We start from the raw sequence: 18722 nt of genomic DNA, 5'->3' as shown, positions 1-18722 counted from the left end.
TTTTATGTTGTTGTTTATTGTATGTTTTTTCTGTTGGTTTTTTGTGTTAGTTTTTTCTCTTTCTGATTTTTATTTATTTTTTATTTTTCTTATGCTTTTTTCTAGCATTCTGTTCATAATTTTTTGCTCCTATTTTCTTTGGCTTTCTGTTTGGTTCATTATGTTATTTTCCATTTTATTTTAGTTTTTGCCTTCTTTTAGTTTTTATTTTCTTCCGTTTCCTTTTTAAATTTAATATCTACTTTTTATACAAGAACATTTTACGAAAATATGGTAAAAAAATCCAAACCATGGTGAACTTTTTTTGATATATGCTGAATATTTTTTTATTATATGGTCAGATTTTTATATATATGGTGAATATTTTTAATCACAAATATGACATTTTTAAAATATACAGTGAAGTTTTTTAATACACACTGAACACTTTTCAAACACAATCTGAATTTAAAAAAAAAATATTTGGTCAACATTTTTTATATATATGGTGAACATTTGTTAAAGATACACCCCACCCCACCCCACCACCGCTCCCTAGGGCTCCCGCCCTTGGCGGCCTCGGCATTCTTGCATGGATTTGTGGTGATCTAGTTGAGACAAGGAAATTCCGAACACATGTGTTTTACCCCACCCACCATCAAGATCAATTCGGACCCGAGCCAGAAACAATTTATCTCCAACGAATTTTGGATTCACATACATAGCCAGGAGACATTCATTGCCATCACTAGAAGACATGCCATGGAGGGTACACGAGGAGGTTCGGGTCACGAAATCTAAGCCTAGGGTGGGGGCAGTCGAGTCCTTGTTTTTTGCATTGCGGGTTGGGGATCAGAGGTGGGCATTATGTCACCGTACGAGGGTGATCGCTGGTGGAAGAGCAGGCTCAGTTCGACAACACGTGTACTTTGGCACCGACCTTTCATGTGTTTAATTTACCCCATGAAGGCAAAAAGTCCAAAACAAACCTTGAATTTATAGGCGAAAGTTAAATTGAACCCTAAACTTTCAATCCCTGAAATCAGCACACCAAATTCTTTGATCCCGGTCTATTTTGAACCTTGAGAGTGTTCCCAAACAGGAATTGTCGATGTGGCGGGTTGAATCCCAGGATTGTTGACTGTGCACGCGACTGAGCCGGCCCAACAGGCGTGGAGCGAGAGTTTTTTTTTTCTTTTTCATTCAATTTTTTTTCGTTTCCTTTGTGTAATGCGGTGTGTAATAAAAATACCAAAAAAAAAAAATTAGAACTGTTGATTGCCGACACCACTCGGCAGGCCTACCACGCGTGCGAAGCAGTTTTGTTTTCCTTTATCATAACGCGCGACGTAAAAATAGATGACACAGTGTAGAACTTGCGACCTGGGGCTGTTTTTTTTTTTTTGAAAAAACTCCCAATCTATTCATCTTCAATCATGGCAGTGCAACGAATACCAGAAATAAAAATTACATCCAGATTCGTAGACCACCTAGCAACGACTACAAACACCGAAGCGAGCCGAAGGCGCGCCGCCGTCATCGCCCCTCCATCACCGGAGCCGGGCACAACTTGTTGTAGTAAGCAGTCGGAAAGTCGTCGTGCTAAGGCCCCATAGGACCAGCATCCCAGAACAGCAACCGTCGCAGATGAAAAATAGCGTAGATCGGAAGGATCCAAACGGGGCTGGTTTACTCAACGCCCAAGCCTTTAGAACAAATGGCTAGCGATTCATTGAGAGGCACGGACTATTTAATCACAAACAGAAAATTCAAGATTAGGAAAATACCTTTTTAAGCATAAATAATTTGTGAAAACGAACACATTTTTAAAAATATAATCAATTTTGAAACAGTGAACACTTTTTAAAACACAATTTTCTTTAAAAAACGAGAGCAAATTTTGAAACCTGAACAAAATATAAAATTCAAACACTTTATGATTTTCTTTAAATGGGAGCAACTTTCTTAAACAATGTAAAAAAATGTTTATATATTTTTGTAAATGTTTATTGTCATTTATGAAATGTTAAACATGTATTTGGCAAAATGTTACTGTGCATTCAAAAAAATGTTGTAATCATGTATTTTAAAAAAGTACATGATATGTTTGAAAAATATCGACAGTGTATCAAAAAAATGTTTCATGTGCGTGTTAATGTACATAATGTATTTGAAAAATGTCAAAAGTGTAACAAAAAGAAAATAAAAAAGAAACAGTACAAAAAACCAATAAAGAAACAAAAGAAAACCTAAAGTATAAAAATGAAAGAAAACCCGACGAAAATTAGTGAAAAACGAAATATAACGAATGAATAAAAGACGAGAAAAACCGATGAAAATAGAGAAAGCCCAAAGGAAAGAAACAAAAGAAAAAGAAAAAAAATGAAAACCATAGCAGAGCGGGCGCGTGAGCGACTGCTCTAATGGGCCGGCCTGATTTGACCTGCCACGTTAGAGAATACCGGCGAAACACTCTCGAGGTTTAAAATAGACCGGGATCGAAGAGTTTAGTGTGCTGATTTCAGGGATTGAAAGTTCAGGATTCGATTTAACTTTCGCCTACGAGTTCAAGGTTTATTTTGAACTTTTCCCCCTATGAAGCAATCTAGAAACCATCGTATTTTTCTTGCTTCAACATCAACCATCGTTTGTTATTTCCTATGACGCCAGGTTGACTCTGCAATCATCGCCCTATAACCCTTAACCTAGCTCCAAGTGTGCACGCACGCGCGCGCGAGAGAGAGATGGTTCGGGAGTTGCAGCCTAAGTCGGACGAGCTAGTCAGGCTTAACCAGCTCGCCATGCACTCCATCTATTGCATTGGACGCGGCTCTGAAGAATGCACCATCAATTTGGCCTTTTAATAGCAACTCCAACGCGCTGACCTAAACGGACGTATGCCCGTCTTTTGTCTGCCTGCCGACTTATTTCCGGCTCATTTTAAAGTCTCATTTGCGTCGGCGCAGACACAAAGCGGACGCACGCCACGCCCACCTACTCCTCTCCCTGGCCCACTAGTCGGTGACACATTGTCCATCCTCTCCCATTCCAACAGCAAACCCTCGCCCGCCTCCTTCGTCGCTGATGCCGACGCCCATTTTTCAAGCTGCCGGTGCCGCAACACCCCCCCCCCCCTACAACGCCGCCACCTCCCACGTCGCCGCCACCGTCCTCTTGCCGCCGGGGAACTGAAAGCTTCCCACCCCCACTCCCCGACACAGCCGCGATGAAGAAGCCGTCTCACCGCCCGGCCAGCTCCTTCGTCCACCCCCACCCCCACGCCCGTCGGACGCAGCCAGGGCAGGTAGCTGGTCCGAGGGCAGCGCGGCTCCCTTCGCCGGCCGACTTCTTCGTCGACGCCCGCAAGTTGTTCGACAGTTTGCCAAGGTACAAAATGGACTTCGCCGACGAGTTTTTTTTTCACAATTTCCTTGGCGACTCCAAAGATTCCTTGTCCGATGATGAGGAGGAGATCTTGGCTACCGTGTTGGTCCATCACCACCTCAATAGCCAGCAGCCGTTGTTCCGTGGCTCCATTCTGGTCCATACTAGTCATGTCACAAAGATCAAATCTAGATTTATAACACATAACTACAAACAGAAGGAAGACAAATCTAATTTGGAATAGTAGCTATTCCAATTTGGTCCATAAATTTGTAGGATGGAAAATAATATTAATCTTGGATTTTTGTTTTTGTTTCTCGAACAATTAATGGAGCTTGGACTTGAAATCTGTTGTGGTATTATGTTGTTTTCTTCCTTCATAGTTTTTAGGAACTTTTTAATGGACCAAAATATATGGGAGTATTTGGAGTACTCCATGTCAGGGAGTACGGGATACAGGATACCCAGTCATTCATCTAAACATTTTTAGTTATGTTTGCGTTCCGCCAGCTATATGTTACGTGGCACTAGTAGAAAACAGGGCTTTGATTCAAGCCGGGCCAACCCATTAGTCCCGGTTCAGCCCAAAACCGGGACCCATGGAGGCATAGGTCCCGGTTCGTGAGGCCATGGGGCCGACCGGGCCATAATGGGGCATTGGTCCCGATTCATCTAGCACCTTTGTTCCTGATTCTAGGCATGAACCGGGACCAATGTGCCTCGCTCCTGGCCCACCACCATTGGTCCCGGTTGATGGCTTGAACCAGGACCAAAGGGTGTCCTTTAGTCCTGGTTCCAGCCACGAACCGGGACCAATGAGATGCCTATATATACCCCCTCGCCTGCGATCAGAGCACTCCACTGCTTTGTTTTTCTCGCTGGCCGTTGGAGAACTTTGTGCTGCTCTAGCTCACCTCTTATGCACATGAGGTGTTTGATGAAATGCATGAGCCACACTTAAGCTTTCTCCTCTCGAAGCTCCTTCTCCAAGCTCCATTTTCCTCGAGATTTGTTTAGGTTTGGCGGTCCATCCTGTCCCGTCCCCGTCCTCATCGCCGTTGATCGCCCGCGCCGATCTCGTCGCCTGCACCACCGCGGTGAGCCTCTTGATCTTATATTCTTTCTAAAAGAAAGAAGTTCTTACTTGTGTGATTTAGATAGATACTTGTGTAGTTTTCTTACTTTTATTGTTTGTTATTATATAGTGCGATGGTTTTGGTATCCGTCTCCGTCGGCCCTCGTCCTACCTATGATTCAGATGTGGTATATATTCAGATATGGATGGTTTTGGTATTCTTTTATAACTATTAGTTTCATTTAGTGTTTATGACAATTATGCCAAGTAACGTGACATAGATTTTTTCATCTAGGACGTATGTGAACCGGAAATTCCAACCGACCCTATTGTCGAGAGGTTAAATTTAGTTGAAGAAGAAATCAATTACTTAAAGGAAAAATTGAAAAAAATTGAGGATGCGTTGGGGATATAACTATTAGGTATGACCCGCCTAGGAGGGGCCGGGTTATACCTATGGTGACTCATGATATGAAGCCCACGAAGACACTCAAGATGGCGGTTGACAGGCGAGGGCCCAAGGCCCAAGGGCGACTCTAGGCTCATAGAAATAAACCGCCATACGTGTAAGAATTGTATTGTAAGGCGTGTATAGGTAGTCACAGAGTTGGACACGTTGTCGATGTGCCGGCCGGGACTCCGTGATCGGCTGGGGTCAACTTGTGTATATAAAGGGACAACCCGATGGTGGTTCAGGGAAAGAAACAACAGATCGAAAGCTAGGTCAAGCAGATTCACTCCCTGGTAATTGAGACACAAGCAATACCACCTCAAAACTGGAGTAGGCCTTTACCTTCACCACAAGGGGCCGAGCCAGTATAAACTCCTGTGTCCTTTGTCCCGTTTAACCACGACTAAGTCCTTTCGCTAGGACATCTTCCGTGACTACTCCACGAAAGTTGGCGCCCACCATGGGGCCAGCGCACGGTGGTTTCGAGTTCTTAAAAGGGAAGCTTCGAAGGGCTCAAGGGATACACGGTGGGCCGGATGACCAAGAGTAGTCGCGGCAAGCTCTACATCGATGATGCAGGTTGGGGCCCCGAGGCCGGCTCAATTGAGTACGGGTACCGGGTCCCCTTCGGCAGAATTCACGTCTTTATTGGAAAGATCGGCGAGCCAGGCCCTGAGCCGGACATCTGCACCGACATCATCGAAATGGCTCAGCGTGCGAGACCCGCCCGAGCTCAGCCCGACATGAAGCATGCCTTCGTGGGATTCATCCATGGAGCATAATTTGATGAAGGGTCAATGTCTGGCGGTGAGACGGTCATCTATTCTGACGGTGAGTCGTCCACGGGCGAGACTACTTCCTTGTACCAATTGCAAGACGGCGGGCTTGGGGGCTGTTGCGATGGCGACAGTATTCCAGACCCCTATGAGCCGCCTAACCGGGTTGCAATCTTCATGGCTGGTATGCAGCCTGGGAAAAATCCTTCAACCGCGGTAGCGATGACTTCCGGGTCAGTAGCGGTGATGGCAGTCGGGGCAGGAGGCCCTGTGCGCCCACCGGCTCAGGTGTTAACGAATTTGTTGGATAGACTCACAACCTTGTTAACAGCAGAAGTTAACCCGGCAAATCAAGCTCAGCATAGCGCGGAAATTGCAAAGCTGCGTGATGAGGTAGCGCAAGCCGAGGAGAACCTGGCGACAGAGGACGTCAGGATGGCCGCAAAACGGGCTGCCCTGGATGCTCAGGCCCAGCGGATTCAGTCAGAGGCTTTCCGATTTACGAGGCGAGAAACCTTTTTTGCACGCCTGGAGGGGACCAGTAACCCGCCAGAGATAAACCGGGCTGCAGCACCTGGGGTTGGAACGCCGGTTCAACCACGCATGACGGAGCCCCCTCGTCTGAATAGCGCTCCACCTCAACATGTACCAACACCACCGGGTCATTATTCCAATCCTTTGGAGAACATGATTGTTGCGGCGGCACAATTGGCGGCTCTCCCTGTGGATGGCGACTCTCCAGCGACGGTTGAAACACGAAGGGCTATAGAGCTTCTTCACACAACATTGGTGCAGCAGGAGGCATATTTCTACAGTCGAGATAGGATTCACTCGCCCCTCGCCCAAGCCGGAGTTATAGCAGGCACATGGACTCACCAGCCGTTTCAAGCTATGCTCAGCGCCGTAACCAGCCGCATGGGCATGACCCGGCACATGATGGAGCTCATAACTTGGTCGATCGGGACAGAATGCATCAATAGGCTGAGCAGGCGGCTCACCAACCCCTTCCATTTTATCCAATGACTTTGATAGTGGCAGGCGTGACCTCTAGAACTACAGGTGTACCCTGTTTGGTGCCGGCTCTGCGTAATGAGCGTTTGCCCAAGGATTTCAAAGAACCTCGTAAGGTGCCTAATTACACAGCCGATTTACCCCCTGAGGCGTGGATTGAGAGTTATGAGATGGCCATGGAACTGTTGGAGGTCAGTGATGCCGCGTCTGCTAAATACTTCACCATGATGCTGGATGGAATGACTTGTACTTGGTTAAAAGGGCTACCAGCTAATTTCATTGGGTCGTGAGCTGAGCTAAAGGCCCGGTTTATTCAGAACTTTAAAGACACATGCAAACAGCCCATGTCGATTGTGGACTTAGCTGCTTGCGCCCAGGAGGAGGGTGAATCAAAGACCTATTACATGCACTGGGCCAAAGCTATCATACACTCATCCGATAACATGAATGCCGGCTCTGCAGTCTTAATGTTGGAGAAAAATTGCCATTTTTTCCCTCTTAAGCAGAAGCTGGGGCGGCTCAAGCGTGATTGCAATGATATGGGGCAGCTGATGGCGGCTCTAATCAAATATGCCGACTCTGATAGTACCAAGAACCCCGAGTCGAATGATGACAAACCGGGAAAGGGAAAGAAGAATGGCAACGCCAAGGGTCCGCAGCATAACCCGGCGAATCAGGGGGGCAACGGTAAGCGCAAGGCTGATGGTAACTCGGAGTTTGTGGCTAACACCAATGCACAGAGCAATAATCAGTGTCGTAAGGGGAGGCCGCCTCCTCGGACCGGTGGATCAGGTCCTAATCTTGAGCAGTTGCTGAATGAGCCCTGTCCAAAGCATGGCACGCAGGAGAAGCTAGCTTCTCACCTTTGGAAAGAATGTTCAATTATGAGGGCTTTCAAAAATTCTAATTTGTTTCATAGCAACCATGGGCCGGGCGGCGACTCAGGTTCCGGTAGCGGCGGTTCTCATGGCCCGGGCTACGGAGGTGGCGGTCCTAATTCTGGCTTCCAGGGCCACCAACACCATCAAAGTAATTAGGGTGGTTATAATCAAAGTAATCAGGGTGGTTATAATCAAGGTAATCAGGGTGTTTACAATCAACAATCCGGCCAAGGGAGTCAGCAACAGCAATAGTCTGGATATCAAAGTCAACTGAAGCAGTTGAATAGTGGGCAGTACCACGTTTTCACCAAGAGTCTATGCAAGCGGGACCAGAAGCTCCACAAGAGGGCTATAAACGCCGTTGAGCCGGCAGTTCCCCAATACTTGCGATGGTATGAGCAACCCATTATGTGGAGCCGAGAGGATCACCCGCCCCGGGTTGATAATCCGGGTCACTTAGCTTTGGTGGTGGTGCCTCAGGTTGGTGGATACAAATTCACTAAGGTACTTGTCGGTGTCAAAACCGGCGGATCTCGGGTAGGGGGTCCCAAACTGTGCGTCTAGGCGGATGGTAACAGGAGACAAGGGACATGATGTTTTACCCAGGTTCGGGCCCTCTTGATGGAGGTAAAACCCTACATCCTGCTTGATTAATATTGATGATGTGTGTTACAAGAGTAGATCTACCACGAGATCAAGGAGGCTAAACCCTAGAAGCTAGCCTATGGTATGATTGTTGTTCGTCCTACGGACTAAAGCCATTCGGTTTATATAGACACCGGAGAGGGCTAGGGTTACACAGAGTCGGTTACAATGGTAGGAGATCTACATATCCGTATCGCCAAGCTTGCCTTCCACGCCAAGGAAATTCCCATCCGGACACGGGACGGAGTCTTCAATCTTGTATCTTCATAGTCTTGGAGTCCGGCCGATGATGATAGTTCGGCTATCCGAACACCCCCTAGTCCAGGACTCCCTCAGTAGCCCCTGAACCAGGCTTCAATGACGACGAGTCCGGCGCGCATATTGTCTTCGGCATTGCAAGGCGAGTTCCTCCTCCGAATAATTTATAGAAGATTGTGAACACCAGGATAGTGTCCGGCTCTGCAAAATAAATTCCACATACCACCGTAGAGAGAATAATATTTACACAAGTTCAATCTGCTGACGTATTTCGTGGCATGATGTCACACCACTACCAAGCCTTTACTCGAATTATTTTTATTGTATCACCTCAGCGCGTTTAGCGAAGCGGTTTCCTTGGCACGTCTTGTCGAAGCAGAGATCGTGTTCCCCTTATTCCGGGATTCCCATCAATACGGACGTGGGTAACCCAACCGCGCCATTGATTGTGGCGCTTGGGGGATAAGCGAGTTTTATCAGACCGGTGGGGACGCATGTTTGTGTCCTCCCATATAAGGGGATAAAGATCCAACCCTTTTACCTGCGCCTTCTTCCTCCTTGGCTTATCCATCTTCGCGAACTCGAGCTTCAGCGCCCAAGTCCGCACATCTCACCTCAACCTCCTCCAACTATGTCCGGAGCGGGAGGCAAGTGGATGGCCTCCTCCGTCACGGAGGGGCAGATCCAGAAGCTGCACAGTGCCGGATATTTGTCCAGCAACATCGCGCACCGGCTCCCCGATGAGGGAGAGCTCATTCCCACCCTCAGGCCCCATGAGAGGGTAGTATTTCTTCCCCATTTCCTCCGCGGACTGGGCTTCCCACTCCATCCCTTTGTCCGGGGCCTCATGTTCTACTATGGCCTGGATTTCCATGATCTGGCCCCGAATTTCATTCTCAACATCTCGGCGTTTATCGTCGTGTGTGAGGCCTTCCTCTGCATCCAGCCCCACTTCGGCTTGTGGCTCAAGACCTTCAGTGTCAAGCCGAAGGTTGTGAAGGGTAGCCAAGCGGAGTGCGGAGGCGCCATGGTGGGCAGGATGTCCCACGTTACTTGGCTTGAGGGCACTTTCGTGGAAACCATCAAGGGGTGGCAATCGGGGTGGTTCTACATCACCGAGCCGCGTGACCCTGAATAGGCAGCGGCCCCCGAATTCAGATCTGGCATCCCCACATGGCTCACCTCCTGGAAAGAGAGCGGCCGGACTTGGGGTGATTCGGAGGAGCTGACCGGACTCCAAGCATGTATCCAAAAGCTAGTGGACAAGAAGCTCAAGCTCGTCAACGTAGTCCAGGTCATGCTCATTCGCCAGATTCTCCCGTGCCAACGACGGGGCTTCAACATGTGGGAGTTTGATCCGGCGCAGCACCAGATTTTGAGCGGGCTCTTCGACACTACGTACGAAGATGTCTGGAAGGTGCTGTTCAAGGGCGCCGAGGCTCCCGCATCCGCTATCGAAAATCGCGGATTCAGCTCGCAGCGTCCGGCTGACGAGGTAAGTGATTTTGTCCTTAACGGGACGTTTGTTTTCCATAGTTTGACTCTATGCGGGATCTGAACTCCCTTTCCTTTCACAGGGCTGGCTGAAGAAGGCCAAACAGACTATCTGTCCGGCCCCATTACCAGAGGATCCAGCGGACGCCCGCCTAACGGGGCTGCTGGCTCCGGCACCCCACGTGGTGCCGGAGAAGAAGGCCAAGAAGAAGGCCACGGGCACTCGGAAGAGTTCCCGTTTTCAGGTGTTATCGGATGATGACTCCGAGGCTGACTCCTCTCAAAAAGGTGAGGATGAGAAGAAGAAAGCCTCTCCCCCAGCGGGAGGAGGGAGGAAAAGGAAGGCCTCCCCAATGAGGGAGGCCGAAGGGTCCAAGAAGGGAAAAACTCTTTCCCCGGACTGCTCTGCCAACGCCAGTGACGACGACGAGGACTGGCCTCCAAGGGCCAAGCCCCTGGCGAGATCGTAAGTATCCATACTACCGAATAACTTCATGGTTTTTCTTTTCACCACGTAATGTCTTTCTAATGCCGCATACAACCCTGCAGTCCGCCCAAGGATGATCTTCCCGCTTCGTCGAGCGGGTCCTTAGGGGCGTCGGATATGGATTCTCTTCCGACCGCCTCCACCCCCCGTGATGCGGACGATGCTGAGGTGGGATCCCGGGATGGGACCCACCAGGAGGAGGAGGCCCCGGAGGTATCGCAGGACAACCTCCCGGACTTTGCACCGGACTCGGCCCCGGAACCCATAGTGGCTCTGGAGTCCGACGGGCGGCCCCTTCGTAAGAAGGGCAAGACCGTGACGCCGGGAGCCTCCATCCAACTGAAGGCGCCGGATAGCTTGCTGGAGGCGCTCAATGGCGCCTCCATCAAAGAGGAACACTGCACTGTTATGAGTGCGGTGATTTAGAAGGTTCAGCTCGCCAAGAGCGGGCTGACCGAAGCCTGCAGCAGCCTTCTAACAGGCTTTGAGGTAAGAATTTTGATACATGTAAAATAGTACCACATAGACAGTAGCCCCTGATGCTCGGTTCGGTGTTTGGAAAGAAAAGCCGGACTGAGGATCTTAAAATATATACGCAGGAGTCGTAAAAAATATGTCAATATGGGATTGCAGGCTGCGCTGCTGACCTCTGCCGCACTGACTGCGGAGGTCAATACTTTGAAGCAAAACCTCGAGCGGTCCAAGAACGAGCTCGGCCGTGCCAAGAAGCAGCTCGAGGACAAGGAAGGTGAGTAACACCTTATTAAAATTGTACCTTACAGAAAAGGATTTTGGTTGCAAGAAGAATGACAAGGATAACATGGGAATTGCAGGGGCCACTAACGAGGTGGCGACCCTGAAGGAGGCGGTGGTCGTGGCCGAACGTAATGCGGCCGCAGAGCGCACCGAGCGAGAGAAGCAGGAGGCGCGGTTGGCGGAGGTACATCAAGAGCTCCAGGATCTCGTGAAAGAACATGAGAGTCTGGAGCGTGACTCGAAGACTCGAGAGTCTGAGCTTGCAACGGCTCTTGAGAGTGCCAAAGCCGCTAAGGCCGAAGCCTACAAGGCCCTCCAAGAAATCGAGGCGGTGAAGAAAATAGCAGCGGGTAAGGCATTTTTCGTCACAGTGTGTTAATTACCTGTCGCTTACCCGAATTCGGAGCTCTCCAGGAGCGTTCGCAGATCTTCCTCACAGCGTGTCCAATGCTGCCGCGTTCTACCGGGCCGAGGAGGGGAGCTCGACGGAGAAGGTCTTCTAGTCTCAGTATGCTGAGGCCGGACATCCGGTGCCCCTTAGCGACCAGCTGAAGCAGCTGGTCGAGCTCCACAAGGTGGCTGAACAAGCCATGAAGGGCCTCATTGTTCGGCTGTGGCCGAAGGAGGCCATGCCTGGGAGCTACTTCGGCCTGGTGCGGCGGTTGGTGGATGCGTGTCCATGGGTTGAAGTCATCAAGCACTCCGCCTGTATTGAAGGTGCCCGTCGGGCCCTTGCCCGTGCAAAGGTGCACCGGGGCAAGATGGATGCCCAGAAGCTTGTGACGGACCTGCCACCGCAGGGCAAGGAGCACCGCACGCCCGAGATGTATTATAAGAGTGTCCTGAAGGGTGCCCGCACTATTGCGGGTGAGTACTCCAAAGATGTAATATTTGAGTAGACTCGCATTTTGTTATCCTGTGCGCTGAAAACTTAGTTCATATGCGCTAAGAAACGCTTGTTAATTTAAAATATTACCTTCTGTGCGGCTGTTTATCAAATCTGAGAGATGGCAAGTCGTCGGCTTCAGCCCCCATGCCACGAGTGCTGGGGTGTTCGGGATAAACTTGAGCACTCTTGTTCCCATTTTTGGGTCCATCTAGGGAGGCGCTCAACACAACGAACAAGGCAACCGGACTTATAATGCTTGAACACTCTCACTTAGCCATAGAATTCTATAATTTTCAATTTCGGCGAAGCCCCTAGTCTTCGGAAGGCCGAATTTGGGGCGCTATCCACGCCTGGGCCGGACAAAGCTAGCTCCTCGATCTAAGCGACAAAAGTCTTTAGGGACTCGCAAAAAACCTCTCGAAAAGCGACCAGCTCTCGCCTCATCATGACGGTCAGTTTTAGCTTTCTCCACTGAGGCGCTCGCCCAGCTCAACTGGGGCGCAATCGCAGTGGTTCTCCCAGTGCTACCTTAGCCGATACAACGGAACGTAAGGTACCAAAACATGGGAGCCGGGCAAACTCAACTATTGACCCAAGACATGATTCGGAGCCGATGCATAAAATGCTATAAGTTCGGGGTGCCGCACTTGTGAAAGTGTTCGGACTTATCACACCATGATGCGGGAAACATAAGCCCCTGGTGTATTTAGCCGTACCAAAATGTACGGATGCAACATGTCATAAATGAACATATGTATAAGAAAGAAATGCAATTGGAAGCAAAAAGGTGATGCATTACTTATTCAAGAAAAACTGCTGTAAATGCAGAACGATACAAATGGTGCGATAAGCAAGGGGTGGGACTATTAAACATGTCCCCCTCCAGGGGTAGGCTGCGGAATGGTGCATAAAACAGATTTAATGCTCGTAATGGAGACCACCTGGATATTCGTTGTAGCCTTTCTCCTTCCCCGGCTGTTGCATCGTGAGTTCGGCAGGTCTGCTGCCGGACAGGACCTCTGACGAACGGAGTCCTGTGGGTAAAAATAAAAAGGAAAAAGAAAAAAAAGAACGACACACTTGAGAGCCCCTAGTGTGGTTGAGCCGCAGTCTGGGCCTATCGTGGTCGTGCCCCTCTCCCCATGCCCATGGTATCTTCAGAGCATAATGGTGTACGCGAAGGACCTGTCTTGATGTTTTGCAGGGGCTGGGGTTGGGGCCGCACTGCTACGCGTGCTCGGAACGTGCCAGGTGGTCTTGTTGTAGGTTACTCCGAGCACGTTTAGCCATGTCCGGCCACTTAATGTCCGGACTCGAGAATTGCCTTAAGAGGCTGCATTGTACTTCTGCCGCGAGAGCCGCTGTATGTTCCTCCGTTCGGAGGGAGCGTTCAGTGTTTCCGTTGACCGTGATGACTCCTCGAGGGCCTGGCATCTTGAGCTTGAGGTATGCGTAGTGCGGCACCGCGTTGAACTTTGCGAACGCGGTACGTCCGAGCAGAGCATGATAGCCGATGCGGAACGGAACTATGTCGAAGATTAACTCCTCGCTTTGGAAGTTATCCGGGGATCCGAAGACCACTTCCAATGTAACTGAGCCTGTACAATTGGCTTCTACACCTGGTATGACGCCTTTAAAGGTTGTCTTGGTAGGTTTAATCCTTGAGGGGTCTATGCCCATTTTGCACACTGTATCCTGATAAAGCAGGTTCAGGCTGCTGCCGCCGTCCATCAGGACTCTGGTGAGGTGAAATCCATCAACGATTGGGTCTAAAACCAATGCGGCGAATCCGCCATGGCGGATGCTGGTGGGGTGGTCCCTTCGGTCAAAAGTGATCGGGTAGGAGGACCATGGATTGAACTTCGGGGCAACTGGCTCCATCGCGTATACATCCCTGAGTGCACGCTTCCGCTCCCTTTTGGGTATGTGCGTTGCGTATATCATGTTCACCGTCCGCACCTGTGGGGGGAAACCCTTCTGTCCTCTATTGTTCGGCGGTCGGGTCTCTTCCTCGTCATCGCTATGCAGCCCCTTGTCATTGTTTTTGGCAATTAACTTGCCTGCCTGCTTGAATACCCAACAGTCCATGTTGGTGTGGTTGGCTGACTTTTCGGGGGTGCCGTGTATCTGGCACGAGCGGTCGAGTATTCGGTCCAAATTGGACGGACCCGGAGTAGTTCTTTTGAATGGCTTTTTCCGCTGACCGGGTTTAGAGCCTCTAAATCCAGCATTGACTGCCGTATCTTCGCTATTATCGCCGTTAATGCGGCGTTTGTTTTTGTTGCAACACGACCTGCCATTACGGTCCTTGATATCCGGACTGCCAGAATTTTTGCTGAGGTTGTTGCTGCGTGCTAGCCAGCTGTCCTCACCCGCGCAGAAGCGGGTCATGAGTGATGCGAGGGATGCCATGGATTTCGGCTTTTCCTGTCCCAGGTGCCGGGCAAGCCACTCGTCGCGGATGTTATGCTTGAAGGCTGCGAGGGCCTCTGCATCCGGACAGTCGACGATTTGGTTTTTCTTGGTTAAGAACCATGTCCAAAATTGTGTGGCCGATTCGTCTGGCTGCTGAATTATGTGGCTTAGGTCATCGGCATCTGGTGTTCGCACATACGTGCCTTGGAAGTTATCGAGGAATGCGGCTTCCAGGTCTTCCCAACTCCCGATTGATTCTGCTGGCAAGCTATTAAGCCAATGCCGGGTTGGTCCTTTAAGCTTGAGTGGGAGATATTTGATGGCGTGAAGATCATCACCGCAGGCCATGTGGATGTGAAGGAGATAGTCTTCGATCCAAACCGCGGGGTCTGTTGTGCCATCGTAGGATTCAATGTTCACGGGTTTAAACCCTTCGGGGATTTGATAATCCATTACTTCATCTGTGAAGCATAGTGGGTGTGCAGCGCCTCTGTACTGGGCGATATCACGATGGAGCTCAAAAGAGCTTTGTCTATTTTGTTCAGCCCGGTCGGACTTACTGTGTCTGGCGCGACGGTTGTCGTCACGTACCATGGGGTGCCCACGCGATCCATAGATCGATCTTGATTGTCTTGCCTTATCCTCCAATATATCTCACAAGTCCGGAGCGTTCCCCTGTGGCCTTCTACTTTTCGAGCGATGCCGAGGTACGGTTCTAGTGAAGGGCCTAGGGGCCTCTCTGTCGCAACCACGGGGTGGTCAGTCAGCCGTATTGTCTGTTGGTGATGCAGGTTCATACGCCTCCTCCTCTAATCGGGGGAGCAGCTTGCATTTAGGGTAACTTTTGGAGGGGCGTTCGAGCTCATGCTCTTCGGCCGCAAGGACTTCAGTCCATCTGTCGGCTAGCAGATCTTGATTAGCTCTAAGCTGTTGCTGCTTTTTCTTGAGGCTGTTTGCCGTGGCCATAAGCCTGCGCTTAAAACGCTCTTGTTCGACGGGATCCTCAGGCATGACGAATTCGTCATCATCGAGGCTTGCCTCGTCTCCGGAGGGAGGCATATAATCCTCTACCTCTTCTTCTGCCGCTCTCTCATGAGGGCTGGCGTCTCCGTCCTCCTGCGCCGAATCTTGCTGGAGTGGGTTGTCTTCGGCACTGTCCGGTGTGTTATTATCTCCGGTGCCGGAATCTTCATTCTTGCTGTGGCGGGATTTGGAGCGGCGCCGCTGACGGCGGCGCTTGGGCTGTTTCTTGGAGGGTTCATCCTCCGCTGTTCCTTCGCCATTCCCATCCTTTGGGATATCCACCATGTATATGTCATATGATGAGGTGGCTTTCCAGTGCCCGGTAGGCGCTGGTTCTTGGTCGTCTCCGGCATCGTCGTCCATACCGTCGATGTCTTCGGAGTCGTAGTCTAGCATGTCAGTTAGATCGTCGACAGTGGCTACTAAGTGGGTGGTGGGTGGGCGTTGAATTTCTTTGTCGTCCACATCCCAACCATCCTGACCGCAGTCTGGCCAGGGCTCTCCTGATAACGAGAGATACTTTAGCAAACTCAAGATGTCTCCGAAAGGTGAGTGTTGAAATATGTCCGCTGCGGTGAACTCCATGATCGGCGCCCAACCGGATTCGATTGGAGGGGGCGCGGGAGGTTCGGAGTCCGGCAAGGAGTCCGGCACCTCGGAGTCATGGGCTTCATGAGGGACAAGATTAGTGTTCGGCTCTATCGCCGTAGAGGTTGCAGCCCCCGAGGCGGTGTCTAGCCATCCGTCCTCGATCTGCGCAGCCAGCTCCGAATTGAAGATCGGAGCGGGCTCGAGTGCGGCCTCCAGCGTACTGTCCGGCTGCAGAGCTAAATCATGCCCGTCGTGACAGTGCGGCACGCTTGGTTGTGGCTCGAAGTCATCGAAAATCAAGTCCCCGCGGATGTCAGCCGTGAAGTTCAAACTTCCAAATCTGACCTGACGGCCAGGGGCGTAGCTTTCGATCTGCTCCAGATGGCCAAACGAATTGGCCCGCAGTGCAAAGCCGCCGAATACGAAGATCTGTCCGGGGAGGAAGGTCTCACCCTGGACTACATCGTTGATGATGATTGAAGAAGCCATCGAGCCTATCGGTGACGACACAGAGGAACTCTCAGTGAAAGCACCAATGTCGGTGTCAAAACCGGCGGATCTCGGGTAGGGGTCCCGAACTGTGCGTCTAGGCGGATGGTAACATGAGACAAGGGACACGATGTTTTACCCAGGTTCGGGCCCTCTTGATGGATGTAAAACCCTACGTCCTGCTTGATTAATATTGATGATGTGTGTTACAAGAGTAGATCTACCACGAGATCAAGGAGGCTAAACCCTAGAAGCTAGCCTATGGTATGATTGTTGTTCGTCCTACGGACTAAAGCCATCCAGTTTATATAGACACTGGAGAGGGCTAGGGTTACACAGAGTCGGTTACAATGGTAGGAGATCTACATATCCGTATCGCCAAGCTTGCCTTCCACGCCAAGGAAAGTCCCATCCGGACACGGGACGAAGTCTTCAATCTTGTATCTTCATAGTCTTGGAGTCCGGCCGATGATGATAGTTCGGCTATCTGGACACCCCCTAGTCCAGGACTCCCTCAGTACTCATGGATGGAGGTAGCAACATTAATATCTTCACTATGATACTTTCCGTCGCATGGGATTAACTGATAAAAATCTTAAGACGTCAAATACTATTTTCCATGGAGTGGTGCCTGGTAAGTCGGCATACCCTCTAGGCAAGATTGAGCTGGAGGTGGCCTTTGGAGATGAGTATGATTCCAGGGACGAGAAGTTATCCTTTGAAGTGGTCAAGATCAGAAGCCCGTACCACACTCTGTTTGGACGGCCGAATTTTGCTAAGTTCATGGCACGACCTTGTTATGTTTGTTTGTAGCTCAAGATGCCTGGTTACAAAGGGACCATTACAATGCATGGAAGTCAGAAGATAGCTTTGGAATGTGAAGAGGGTGATGCTGCTTATGCTGAGTCTGTCTGTGCAACAGAGGAGTTGAAGTTCTATAAAGATAACATTGACCCGACTGATATGACATCTCTGAAAAAGCCTACTACAGAGCATGATCCGGTGCTGAAAGTTTAAATTGGCTGATGACACTAAGCTGGTTGATTTTGTTCCTGGCGACTCATCCAAGCAGTTTAATATTAGTGCTAACCTGGATCCCAAATAGGAAAGCGCGCTCATCGAGTTAATCCGTGAGAACAGGGACATCTTTGCATGGAAACCTTCTAACATGCCAGGTGTAGCGAGGGAACTCGCTGAGCACACTCTTAACATTGATCCAAAGTTTAAGTCTGTCAAGCAATTCATTTGTTGCTTCAATGAGGAGAGATGTAAGGCCATAGGTGAAGAAGTGGCCCGACTCTTGGCGGCTGGGTCATTGTTGAAGTCTTTCATCCTGAGTGGTTGGCTAACCCGGTGCTGGTGCTTAAGAAGAACGACACTTGGCATATGTGTGTGGACTACACAGACTTAAATAAGGCTTGTCCGGCTGATCCTTTTGCTCTCCCTCGTATTGATCAAATCATTGATGCTACGGTGGGTTGTGAGCATTTGAGTGTTTTGGATGCTTATTCTGGTTATCATCAGATCAAGATGGCAGTTAATGACCAGGAGAAGACAACTTTCATCACTCCCTTTGGAGCCTTCTACTATGTGTCTATGCCCTTTGGGCTTAAGAGTGCCCGGGCGACTTATCAGCGGTGTGTGCAGAACTGTCTCCACGGTCAGATTGGGCGCAATGTTCATGCTTATGTGGATGATATTGTGGTGAAATCCAGAGAGAAGGAAACTTTGATAGATGATTTGAAGGAGACCTTCGACAATCTCCGGGTCTACAAGATGATGCTTAACCCGACCAAGTGCGCTTTTGGTGTGCCCGCAGGCAAGCTTTTCAGTTTCCTGGTTTCTAATAGAGGCATTGAGGCTAACCCGGATAAGATCAAGGCCATTACCTCCCTGGGAAAGCCGACGTGTATTAATGATGTTCAGCGTCTGGCGGGTCGTATTGCTGCCTTAAGCCGGTTCATAAGCCGATTGGGTGAGAAGGCCATACCGCTGTATCAAATGATGAAGAAAATAGATGACTTTGTCTGGAGTGATGATGCTAACGACGCGTTTGAGGCTTTGAAGAGACAGCTAGCTGAGCCGCCAGTCCTTGCTGCTCACATTGACAAGGATCTA

Source organism: Triticum aestivum, chromosome 4B, assembly GCF_018294505.1.
Source record: "Triticum aestivum cultivar Chinese Spring chromosome 4B, IWGSC CS RefSeq v2.1, whole genome shotgun sequence".
In the NCBI taxonomy this organism is placed as follows: domain Eukaryota; kingdom Viridiplantae; phylum Streptophyta; class Magnoliopsida; order Poales; family Poaceae; genus Triticum; species Triticum aestivum.
This window is presented reverse-complemented; position numbering follows the sequence as displayed.